The sequence below is a fragment of the Puma concolor genome, chromosome D4 (genome assembly GCF_028749965.1).
Source record: "Puma concolor isolate L17-30 chromosome D4, mPumCon1.1.hap2, whole genome shotgun sequence".
Taxonomy (NCBI): Eukaryota; Metazoa; Chordata; class Mammalia; order Carnivora; family Felidae; genus Puma; species Puma concolor.
In genome coordinates, this window is record NC_141679.1 from 84097134 (window position 1) to 84109752 (window position 12619).

Genomic DNA, 12619 nt, shown 5'->3' on the forward strand with positions numbered 1-12619 from the left:
GGAACCGCATCACCTGGCTCCAGATCCTAGCCCTTCACCAGCACAGCGTGCCTGACCTTTTTATGCCTCAGTTTTCCCCTTCTGTAAACGGAGATAATAATGTACCTACAAGGGGTGATTCACGTCACTTAAGTGGCGTTAGAACAAGGCTTGGCACGTGGTAAATGAATAAGGGTAAACTGAGGCCCAGAAAGGGCAAGGGACTCGTCTGCGGTCATCCAGCAAGTCACTGGGGCAGCCAGGCTGAAACTCATGATTTCTAGTCCCGTGGACGTTTCCCTCCTCCCCCTTCACCCTCAGTCAGACTTTTTCAACTCTGCCTCTTGCAAAGGAAATCGCGTGACCCTTCAGCCCGCAAAACTTCAGACTGCACAGAATTTCGGAAACCTCTTTGGGCTGGCTGGGGGCCTTGCTGCAATTCTGTTCAGCTGCTAGTTCTTTTTTCTCCCCTTTTTTTTTTTTCTTTTGAAGCTCCACAGGATTTCTCCTTTCCTGTTTCCCCAAATAGAAAAATTACCCTTTCGGTAAAGGAGTTTAAAGACTTCAGTCCTACTGTGTATCCCTGAGCCAGCCCACCCACCCTGCTTCCCGGGCCTCAGTTTCCCCATCTGTGGAATGAGAAGTTTCCGTCCCTTGACAGGTGGACGGCCCCCACCTGCCAGCCTGTGATGGCCCTGGGGGCGGGCGGGCCAGGAGGTACCACCCGAATGCAGGTCCATGCTGACTGTCGTGTGACGGGCGCAAAAGCTGGTGGCACATCCTTCTAGGAAGTGAGCTGAAGCCCACCAGGCATGCCACCCACTTCCGCCCACCTCCTGTTGCAAAGGTTCTTTGAGTCATCGGTGTTGCCTGTGGTTTTTCTCACTCCCCTGTTTCGGCAAAATGCTCTGCCGTCCCTCTGGGCTGAGTCCAGGGTAGCCAGGAGCGTCACATCCGTAGGCCTCCAGGGCATCAGAACCGAGGGGCTTGGCGGCCTCCTGATCTCTGCTTGGGACCCCAGCCCTGAGCCCTGGATACTGCTAGCCTGGGGTCACCCCTCCGAACTTAACTCTCCTCACCTATGAAATGGGTAGGTGAGCCCTGCCCAGCAGGGTGAGTTAGCAAACCCAGGGTAGCTGGGTCGGAGTCCTGTGCCGTCTCGCTCCCCTCTTTCTTCCCACCCACAAGGCCCTGGCTTACCTGGGACCCAGCTGGAGCATAGGAGGTGTTGACACACCCGAGTCCTCTCTGGCTGTGGACAGGAGGGGACACTTGGCCAAGCCAGGAAGCCTGGAGACAGATGCTGGCCCATCAGGGCCAACAGCATCCTGAGTGCAGCCCTGTCAACCTTCTGATGGAGATCCTGGGGCCCAGAGGGGAGGTCCTGGAGCAGGGAGGCCGCGGAGCCGAGACTAGCAGCCAGGATGCTGGACCGGTGTTGTCTCGCTCCTAGTTCTCCTGTCTTCTGTGTGTGGGTTCACTCTGAGGTCAGCCGGGCACCATCGGGGGGCCAGCCCAGCTGAGCCTGGGGATTCGGAGATGGGTGCCACAGTGGACCTGCAGCAGGAGGTGGGGGATTCAAGGCTGAGCCCCACCTTGCTACCCCCACACAGGGGCCTCAGGCAAATCATGCCCACCCCTGAGCCCCTGTCTCAGAAATGCCGCTCTGCCCACCTCTCCAGGTTGTCATGCGGCTTCATAAGATGGTGTGGGTATAAATCCCTGTGCAGACGTTCAAGAACTGTCCGGATGTGAAGAATTAAATATTTATTCCCCCCCCCTGGGGCATTTACGTATCCCCCACCCCCACCCCAGTGTCTGGTACAGAGTAGGTGCTCAGGTAGGTGTTGAATGAATAAGTGACAAAAGTTACTGTTTATTAAGCACCTGATACGTATTAAGCACGACACAGGGGGGTTTCCCATAAGGTGCTCTAAGCCTCGCAGCGGCCCTGGGAACTTAGGTATGTCCCCATTTTACCAATAAGAAAGCTGAGGTTCAGAAAGGGAAATAACTCCTCTCCGGCCACACGGCAAGTGGTTGAGGAAATTAGGATCCACACCTGACTCTGAAGTTCCCGTACCCCACAGTGGCCCACTGGGTCACTCCCTCCCCGAGTCCACTGCCAAGTGTTGAACAAACAGCTCCCTGGGAGGGGTGGAGGGAGGCACTTGTCCAGAGCCCCGGTGCCTAGTGTTTGCCAAATTCCACGGTGTAAATCTTCCTCCCGTGTTTGATTTCAAGCAACCAAAGTGATAGCAACTGTCTCCCGAAATCCCTGAGAATGTAGCCAGCGGCCCTCACAAGCCAGCAGTGGCTCCAGCGCCCCCTCTGCACCCTCCCCTGTGCAGGCCCAAGGCCACAGAGTTAGCGGTGTCCCCGGCCTGGGACCCCAGACTGGAGCCAAGCAGACGGCTTGGGGGTGCGTGTGGGGGGTGATAGCTGTGCCTGGGACACATCCCCAGCCCTGTCCCGCCAGAGCCCCCATGGCTCCTGGGGGTCTTGGTGTCGCCCAGAGACTTGGGCGGGATGGATGAGCCCTGGAGACACAGCCGCTGTGCGGCGACTGCAATATTAAGGCCTGCCGGCCCCACTGTGTGCGATATTCCTGCCAGGCCCGGAGCAGAGCCCTGTAAACGCCAGGATATAATGGACAATAAAAGTCGCCGGAAAATAGTGAGTCTCCTAGGACCGCCGGCATCCCTGCCACACGCCGCCTGCCGGAACCACGAGCCCTGTGATCATGAGGCACGATCGTCACGTAAATATATAGGGTCTCTCGCCAGCCGCGGGCCAAGATTTATTTTATTGAGACGGTTGGGGGAGGCGGGCGGCTCAGGTTCATCGTCCTGGTAACTTTGTGAAACGCTTTGCCATCACTTCCCAGCTTCCGAGAGAATGCTGCAGGAGCTAGCGTGGCCTCGCCCGTGTTTCCGGAAAGGGGGGATCCCCCAGAGACCACGGGTGCCTCCAGCCACATCCGCAGGCCCAAGGGCCCGGTTGGCCATGAGACTGGGGTCCCCTGGAGAATGAAGACTGGCTTTATTGTGAACAGTTGGTTTGCAGAGTGAGCTGCCAGAACGGTTTGCTGTTGAACAAGCACTGTTCTTTTCACGATGATAACGAGTAATCATAATAGCAACAGCCACGTTTATTGAGCTCTTGTGTGTGCCAGGGTCCTGATAGTCCTAGGCTGGTATTTTGCCTGCATGTCCTCATTTAACAACCCTAAGAAGTGGGTCCTCCCCAAGCCCCCTGTTTACAGAGGAGGGAACGACAACGAGGTGACTTCGGGACTGGCCTGGAGCTCATGTGGCTGGACAGAGGCAGCACAGGATTTGAACTTGGGGCTCTCTGACTCTAGAGCCTGTGCCGGGCTGCCTCCTGACTCCCTGGCCCTCTGGTCCCAGGTGGACCAAGAGCCACCACCTCCCTGAAGCCCCCTTGATTGGCTCAAGTTAGAAGCAGTGGCCCCTTTTGTGATTTTGCAACATTAGATAAGCCCTTTGCTCTCGTCCCCTCTCCACCACATTTGCCTTTTTCCCTGAGGGCAGGAACCTAGTCTATACACTGCAGGGGATGTCCAGGTGAGCGAGGATTCAGGCCTGCATTTTTCATCCAGGGTCGGCCTCTCTCCAGCTGGGATGCCTCCGGCAAGCCACGTGACCTCTGAGCCTCAGTTCTCCCAACTGTCAGATGGATGCAGTGTCTGCCTTGCAGGGTTATTTTATGAGCACACGAGTGGCTCGAGTGTGTGCAGCTCTCACTCCAGAAGGACCAGGCCCAGCACGCCGCCCTTAGGGGGTACTCTGTGTGTGATCCTCCCACATACGTACTCACCTCTGTGGTTGTGTGTCTGGGAGCCCGGGGCGGGGGGTGGGGAGGGTGTGTGAGCCATGCCCCCATATGCTGTGGCTTGTCGTGAGTGGGGAAGGGCAGTGTTCAGGGGGCTTCTGAAAGTCTTCTCGAGCCAGACAGGGTGTCTGTCCCCTCAGCAATTCCAGACCCAGAAGATCTGGTTTTCCTCCCAGCACTACACGCATGATTAGATACAGGATCCCTGAGCTCAGCCGGGGACACCAGCAAGGCCTCCGTCAACCTCCTACAAAGCGTCAGCACAGAAAGAGCCCCTCGACTGTTGGCGCCGACCCACTATGTTGTAGGTGGGGAACGGAGGCCCAGACACAGGCCGAGATTTCCCCAAGGCCACGCAGTCCTGGGAGAGTCCCAGGCCCTAGCCTCCCCCCACCCCGACACCCCCTCCCCGGCCAGCCACCATGCCACATGCCACCGCTCCGAGCAGGAATCACCTGTATGGGTCACAAATGGCCTTGCGTTTCCCAGGCCCTGCTTGGGTCAGCGAGGATCCTGACACAGGAAGGCGCAGGGACCTCACCTGTCCCAGAAGGTATGGCCCCAGAAGCTGTGATTGTCTGTTGGCCAACAACTTCGTGCCGGGTGGCAGGACTGGATGGAGAAGTGGAGCTCAGCCTTGTGGAGATGGTGCCGGAGGCACGTGGTAGCTCAGGAGGCCCTGCAGCTGACAGAGGGGCTGGTGCACCTGTCGGCACCCCCCCCCCCACCCCGGCACTGCTCTGCCCCCTCTTCCGTGTCCCAGGTGGACAGGCGTGGGGAGCGACCAGCAGTGAACATGAGTGTTCGAGGGCACAGGGGCTGAGCAGAGCTGAGTTAGACTTCTGGAGGTTTCTCACCACCTCAGGCCCAGGAGGAAGAGGAAGGCTCCCTGGGGTTGGCTCACACGGTGTGAATCTGTTTTCCCTGGGCGCTGTGCTGTGTCCCGAGGGACAGGAGCACACTCTCCCCTTAGAGGCAGCTCTCTGCCCTGGAGAGAATTCCTCTCCAGCAGACAGGATTCCAGAAGCAGAAGAAAAACATTAGACAGTGCTCAACTCGGGGACCTGGTCCAGCCAGTCTGGAGCTTCCTCTGTGAGTCAAGGCCGATGACACCCCATAGCGAGGTTATGGAGGACGGTCCTTGAGTGCTGTACGCACCAGGGCCTGGGCACAGAGTCTACCCCACAGGCCTGTGGAAGGCTGGCCTGGACCCAGCAGTGGCCACCCAGGGGCCCAGCACCTGGCATATGCCCGACAGTTGGGCCCGGCCGGCGGGGAAGGTATGCTGGCAGGTGGCCCAGCCATGGTGCCAGGATCTGGCTCCGTGTGCCCTCTGGGGCCTCAGCTGCCATATGCCTGTGTCAGTCCCAGCGGTCGAGCTGCAGATGGGGCATTGGTGGGGGGAGGGGGGGTAGTTTGCCCAGGGTAGAGGTGGCTCTTGTTCTGGAGGAGGAGGCAGGTGCTGGCCACAGGGGTGCTTTTTGGAGACCGAGGTCCGGGGCCGGCCTGGAGCCTTCCCAAGTTCACATCTGCTCAGGTCCACCAGCCTCCGTGCCCTTGATCCCACTGTGTCCCTTCCCCTCTGCTCCTAAACCTGCCCATCCATCTAGGCCACCTCATACTCCACCTATTGTAGAAAGCTGTCCATGACCTTGCCTGGCCCAAAGTGAGAATGCATCAGTCTTTTTCCTGGAGGTACCTTTCATGTTCTTTTCTGGCCTTTGGATCTGCTTCTGTGTTTTGGGGGTTCTCTCCTGTGGAGACTATAAAGGCAGCAGGGTTTTGTCTGAGTCACCTCAGGGTGACCGGCCATCAGCCTATACCCTGCACACACAGAGCAGCTGGGAAGACGTATGGAAGAAGGGAAGGCAGGGACACGCTGAGTCCTCAGCTCCAGGATCCACAGCCTTGGTGGGAGAGTATGGGTCCTGAATAAGGATGTAATAATAATCAATAGTAACTCCATTGATTGGGTGTCTATTATGTGCCGGGCCCATGGCTAAGTACTTTTGATTCAGGTAACATCACGGCCCTCTCCAGCAGCCCAGGTGGTAACGCTGGGGTACCCGCAGCTGGGACATGGCAGACCCAGGACTCCGAAGCAGGGCCACCTCCTACCAAAGCTCTCCTCTCTCAGGCAACAAATATCTGTCCCAGCTTACAAAGGAAGAGACTAGAAAGGGTTAGGCTTTTCAAGGGACAGCAAGAACTTTTATACTTCTTAGCGTTTGCTGGGCCCCAGCAGGGACGGGTGGGGATGGAGTGCAAGGGACAAGGGAAGGGACACCTTGTCCTTCCCAAAGCCCAGGCTGGTTTAATCCTGCCGTCTGCTGGCAGTGTGCCTGGTTCTGGGTTGGGGGAAAGGGGTTCGTAAAGAGCCTGGAGAGCACATCCCTTTGCCTGAGCATCGTAGGGTATGGAAGGGGTTAGGGAGGCTGGGTCCTGGCCACATGCTGCCACTGCTGTGCTCACGGCCCTCGCCAGCCTCTTGTCCTCCAGCCTCAGTTTCCCGGAAGGTAAAAGGGGAGCAGGCCTGGGCGATCCCAGAGTGCATTCTGATTGCATTCCCAGCCTGCTGGTTTGGGGCACGCTTGTGTTTTCCTAGGCTGTCTGGTGGCCGCTGCCATCAGATTCCAGTCCCTGGTGAGCATAGGGCTCCCCGGTGGCTGTGACAAGTTCCATTCACCACGGAGGTGGCAGCAGAGTTATTTCTGGAGCAGCGGGTGGTGGGGGAGTTTCCTTTTGGCAGGGACTGGGGATGGGAGTCTCGGGCAGGGGAAGTCCCACACCGAGACAGGGCCGGCCCCTCTTCCCTCACCCGCCCTGGCACAGAGAGGCCTCCCAGATGCCCAGAGGCCCCTGCACCGCACATACCCACCCTCGACCCTGAGCTGAGCAGCACTTCTCCCGAGCTTCTCAGGAGCCACTTTGCAAGGTACTGGCCTCTGCCCCGTCTCCAGCTACGGGGAAGCCCTCACTCTTTACTGCTGCCACCTTTGCCGCAAGGGTGTGCACAGCAAGTGGCAGGGAGGCAGGCAGGAGAGACTTCTGGGGCCTGGACTCCTGGGGCACCTGACCTGGCTGTACCTCTGTCACTGCTGCTCACTTGATCGTCTGCCTGGTGGGGGCTGCCAGCGGGGTCAGCACCATCTCCAGCCCGGCATGACTTTTGCCACCACCCAGCTTGCGGGGGAGGGCAGTTGTCAATACCAGGTTTCACACTGCGTCTTCGCGGGCTCTGCCAGAAGCCCTGAGGTTATGAGGGAGGCAGAAAAAATTCTTTTATTTCTCCCGCGTGAAGTTCGGCTGCCTGGGCTCGTGTCTGATGTCTGAGCAGTGAGTTCTCCGCAGAAGATTCTCCCGCCAGGGATAGCTCTCCCTTCAAACCTTAAGACGGGGGCAGGAAACCAAATAAGGCAAGGCAAGGGGGTCAAGAACGTCCCACGTGTGGAAATCCCTGGGTGGGATTATGGTGGCTCCCAGGGCACGCTTTTCCCAAACACCGAAGCTGGGGGCCGCCCCGCTGGGTTTCTTCCTTTGGTTATTGGTTGTCAGGGCAGTAGTTATCGTCTGAGACAGGAGATGGGGGTAGAGGAATTTCTCCCTGAAATTATCCATTGCCAGTGGCCCCTGGGATGAGCTGGCCCCAGGACCTCAGGCTTCTCCTTTCTGGCCTCTGGCGTTTACGGACTAGATGAGAGCCATTTATCTGGCCCTCCCTTTGTGGCCTGCTGGGGCTACAGAGATGAGTGGCTTGGTCTCTGCCTTCAAGGAAATCTTCATCTGGGGAGGGAAAAGCATGTGAACAGGCAGCGACAACACGAGGACAAAGGCTGTGGAGCCAAGGAGTAGCTGACTGAGGGAGTCCAGGAAAACTACCTGGAGGAGGTAGCCCAGGTTGGGTTCTGAAGCAGGAGCCAGGTTTGCCTGGAGGCAGTTCATGCCAGGGAGGGGGAGCAGAGTCTGCGAAGGCCTTGAGGAGAGACTGAAGTCATTTATCTAAAGGGCAGGGGTCCTTGGGATGGTGGGATTGCCCAAGGGGTGAGTGAGTGAGATCCCAGCTTCCTCCAGCTCCGAGGTGGTCTCCAAGGATTGCCCCAAGCGAATGAGATTAAAGCCCAGACTTTGGAGAGAGTTAGGTTTCGGTTCAAACACAGGACTTGCCATCCTGCTGGAGGCCGGGGCTTGGTGGGTCACTTCTCTGTGCCTTGGTTTCTCCTTCCGTGAAACGGGGTCATTGCAGACCTCACGGCGGGGATGTGCTGAGGTGCCGTGTTGGCCCAGAGGAAGTGCCAAGTGTCTTCCTCTTCCCAGCGGGTGGGATGAGGCATGGCCTTCACCAGGTCCTGGAGCCAAAGGCCTTCCTGGACAGAAACGAGTTGCCTCACTGCTCCTTTAACTGAAGGACGAGATGTGTCCCGCTCCTATATATATATATTTTTTCTCCCCAGAATCGAGTTTGATTAAACAAGCAGGAGGAAATGAAAGGTGATTAGGAACCTTCTCAATTGTAAAAAGGCTCTGGGAAGCCCTGCAGTGTGAGGAGAGGTCTGTTTTGAGTGGCTCGGTGATTTCTGTCTGATCGGAGACAGGGGGGCCCTGCGCACCAAGGTGCACGTTTCTTGCTTGGGTTTCAGGAGCGTGGGAGGAACCACCGGCTTCCCCGCCCTGGCTGGTCAGAAGTTTATTCAGCCGGCTCCCTCCGCCAGGCCCTGGGTGAGACACTGACGGTTTAGAGATGACCACACAGATGGGTTTCCTGTTTGAGAGGCCAGCAGAGGAGGAAGAGAGAATGACCAAGAAATCAGTTAGATGCCAGCAGATGGGGAAGGGGGGCCTTGGTAGCGCCCCACTGCCCCTGCGTGCCCGCTCTTCAGGGTTCGACTGTTGCTTCTCTATGGATGGAGACATCTGAGGTGAGACTTTACCAAGACCTCCCAGGAAGTGTCAAGTCTGAGTAGGACCCAGGATCTGGTCCTGATGTACGGGTGGGACTTTGCCACACGGGTATGTGGTCGGGAAGGGGAGGCCCTTCTGTTCAGGGGCCTGGGGTGGGGTGGAGGAGTTGGGAAATGCAGGAGGGCAGGCCCATGCCGCCTGGGCAGGACTTGGAATGCCGTGTCCAGGCACGTGGGCCCTGGCCTGGGGAGCTGTGGGTGGGAAGCAGCAGATTGGGATTTGTGTGTTCAGGGGAGGGAACCTTCCCGTTGTGGGCTGGCGGTTGGGTTACGAGGTAGGAGATCAGCTGCCGACCTCTAGGTTCTGCAGGCCCACGCTGTACAGAGGTCCTGCCATCCTGGAAGGACGGGGCTGGTCGCGGTCCCGTGTCTTAGAGAAGACAGTCTTCTACTGGTCCTGGGGCTGAGGAATCGGAGCGGCATGTGTGGCTTTGGGGGTGGGGAGTGAGGGGACATAGGACCAGTCAGGAAACCAGACACCATCTGTGGCTCATCCCCTATGGCTCCCAGGCCCCCACGACTCTGGCCTGAGATCTGGCTGCTTCCTGTCAAATGATGAATGGGTAACGTCTGCTTATCCCAAGACCAGAAGAGAAGTGAGGCCAGGGTGGGGGAAGGACGCAGCAGCCAGAACCAAACCTCTGGGCCAGAATTCACTCACTCACTCACTCATTCATTCACTCACTCTCCCAAGGCAGTATGGACCAGGGGAGTCACACAGACTTGGCTTCAAGGGTCAGTTCTGCCTGTTGTGTGCTATGTGACCTTGGGCTCATCACATAACCAGTCTGAACTTGTGTGTCCTCTTCTGCACAATGCAGATTATAGCAGCCGCCGTAAGGTTGCTGTAAGGGAGCAGGGTACGCACAGCACTGGGCACGGGCCGGGTACAAACACGGCACATGTTCCGTTAGTGGCGGCTGTTATGTTCTCCCCACCAGCCGGTCTGCATGGGTAGGACATTCCTTACGGCCCCAGGCCTCGTCCTGGGACATGAAGTCAGTGGAGTTTCTTTGGTTGTTCACGGCCTTGCTGGTCTGAGAAGCACGTTTAAATGGCAACATTCTCTGATGTGTAGATTCTGGCAAGGGCTGTTTCTCCTCAGAGCCTCAGTTTCCTCATCTGCAAAATGGGGGTGATGGCACCTCTTGGGCTTCTTGGGAGCTGTTCAGGTGACTCAGCTCAGGGGAGGAGCTCGAAGTGGGTGTTATGGTGCTGAAGCTGGTCTAGCCTTGACCCCACCAGCAGCCAGGCTCCGCGAGCTGCCGCGTTTCCTGGCTGGGCCTCGGATCTCCGTAAGTGAAGGGGTGTGTTAGGCAGTGCTGGCTTGTGTCTCTCCTCTCTGGGTTGGCCGACGGCTTCAGGCGGTGGGCATCCATCCTGGGCTTCTGCCACCGGGAGCCTGCTGGACAGACGGAAAGTCCCTGGTGCCCACGCTGGTGTTGGGTCACTTGTTCAGGGAGGAAAGGGGAGGGTGGAAAGTCACAGCGATAGTTTCCTGCATTGGGAAAACAACCCGTAAAGCTGTTCACTCTGCTGGAAGGTCCGAGAGGGGCCTTCCTCAGGGAAACTGGCGTGGGGGCTGGCTTCCGGTGGAGGCTGAGTCTCAGAGGCTGAGGGCCTGGCAGAGCCTGGCAGCCGGGGAGCCGCGTTGGCCTTCACCACTCCCACCCCCGAATGAGGGGCAGTGACGCCCCTGCCTCAGTTGACAGACCCAGAATGTGGCCGGGCTCAAAGTCTCGCGGTCATCAGGAGGACCCGACCTGCGTGCACACGTTTTGAGAAGGGCAGGCAGGACACGCTGTTTCTGCCTCAGGGTCTGGGAACAAAGTGGGGTATAAACACGTACTTGCGCCCATACGGTGTAGGAATGCACCACCATGAGACCCCCAACACACAGATCCTCACGCGCACAGACCCCCCTGAACCCGCCCCAAGCCGGAGCCTCGCCCTGAGCCTTCCTGAGCCTACCTGGAGTCTTGAGTCATCTTTCACGGGGAGGGCAAGGGCCCCACTGAGCTGCCAGCCTCCGCGAGGCGGGGCATTTGTCAGTAGGGTAAGGAGGGACACGACTCTTGTAGGTGAAGTTTCCAGAAGTTGGGAGGCAAGGTCCAAGTGACAGTCCTGGTCAGAGAGGCCACTGGAGAAACCTCACTACCCAGCCCAGAAGCCGATCCCTTCCAGGGAGCGCCCAGATGAAACCCAGGCCCCATATTAGTAAGAGCCTTGTCCAAAGGCCAGGGCTTGGAGGAGAGTTTCGGGGGGCTTTGCGAAGGTAGCCACGCTTCACATGAGTGATAAAAGCATTTGTTCCAGAGTGGTCCTGAGGAGGACGTGCAGTGAGGCAGAAAGAGCAAGATCTGGGGGCCAAGAGCCCCAGCTCTGTCACTTACCAGCTACGTGACCCTGGGCAAGCCCCTACCCCTCTCTGAGCACCAGTTCCCGTGTCTGTCACATGGAGGCGATCACTCAGCCCTCTGTTGCCCAGTGAGGGTTAGTGATAACCATACTGGGAGCGACTGGCATCTCAGAGGGCCTTCACCTGTGTCGGGCTCTGCTGTAAGCATTTACATCTGGTAACACGTTTAATTCTCTCAGTGACCCTAAGAGGAACATCTTACTTATTAGCCCCATTTTCCACATGAGGAAACTGAGACACTGCGTGGTTAAATGAAGCCAGGCCAGGATTTGAACCTAGGCAGTTGGACTCCCCAGCAGGCCTTGCTTAAACCCTTAGACGCATTCTGATTCGGTCCCCGGGCACCTGGTAGACGCACACACATTGAGAACCCAGGCTGGGAGCCACACTGTGCATCCCCCCTGCCTTGGAAATGCAGAGCCCTTGCTTCCTGTAGAAGAAAGGCCCTTGCTTCCTGTAGAAGAAAGGCCCTCTTTTAGGTGGCCCTCAGTGTGGTCTGTGCCTGGGTCTCACATTCCACGGATTTTTGGCCCCTGACTTGGGCTTTGGCTGCCTGGGCCTCATTGTTCTGCAACTTGGCGGGAGCCACCAGGCACAGGCAGCCAGCTTGCTCCCTGTGCTACCCAGAGATGCCCATGAGATGCCCATGAGATGCCCATGAGATGCCCATGAGATGCCCATGAGTGCTGAGGGACTTTCCCTGCTCTCTGTGTCTGTGTGCCTCGGCCTTTCTGCATCAACACTCCCTAAGAAGCAGTTTTTGGCAGGAATTTCCAGGGTGAAGGGGTTGGGTTTCCACTGAGGTATAGACGGACAGAATGCAAAATCTCTGAAATCCAGCACCCCTGGAGAGCGAGAGGCAGTGGCTATCTTGGGCCCAGGAAGGGCTTTGGAGTCAGTGAGAGTAAATCTCCCCATGCAGCTTACTGGCCACATGACCTCCAGCCTCCCCTCTCTGAGCCTGTGTCCTCATCTATAAAATGGGTCTCCCAACAGCCCCAGGATGCAAGGGAAAGATCTGGCCCACTGGAAAAAACTGAAGGTTCTTTTCAGAGAACCTTCCATGCCTTTCTCCCAACCATCCCCTCTTCCTTCTCTACCTCCCTCCCTCCCTTCCCACTCCTTCTCTCCTCCCCACCTCTCCCCTCCCGCGTTCCCTCTTCCCTCCTTCCCCTGTGTAGTGTCCCTCTCTGACACTTGGGACTCTGTGGCTTGCAGAGTCCCCCTCGGCTGCTTCTTTCCTAGAACAAAGGCCCCTCTTCCTCACTGGGGAGGACATGGAGCCGCCCTTCCATTAGGTTCTGGACAGAACCGCTCCGAGGCACAGTAATTTACCAAAGCTCCAGGGGGTTGGCAGGAAAGGTACTGGGGACGGCAGAGCTGAGTCACCACGGTGCCGTCCCAAAGG

General features: G+C 57.7%; 1 protein-coding gene and 1 pseudogene across 3 annotated transcripts in view; one reads left to right on the top strand and one right to left on the bottom strand.

Moving 5' to 3' along the window:
* The window catches only part of NEK6 (NIMA related kinase 6), an 86355-nt gene that overhangs the window by 24921 nt on the left and 48815 nt on the right, over positions 1 to 12619 (top strand). The window contains exon 1 of one of the 3 annotated variants that reach the window (XM_086683996.1): positions 6641 to 6769. The exons of 1 other annotated variant lie outside the window; for it this stretch is intronic. The gene's annotated coding sequence lies outside the window, so the exon portion shown is untranslated. Of the gene's footprint in view, positions 1 to 6640; positions 6770 to 8602; positions 8751 to 12619 lie in introns of those variants that run through there. One more of the 3 variants, XM_086683995.1, reaches the window with a different exon arrangement.
* Positions 4433 to 5915, bottom strand: LOC147575055 (uncharacterized; annotated as a pseudogene).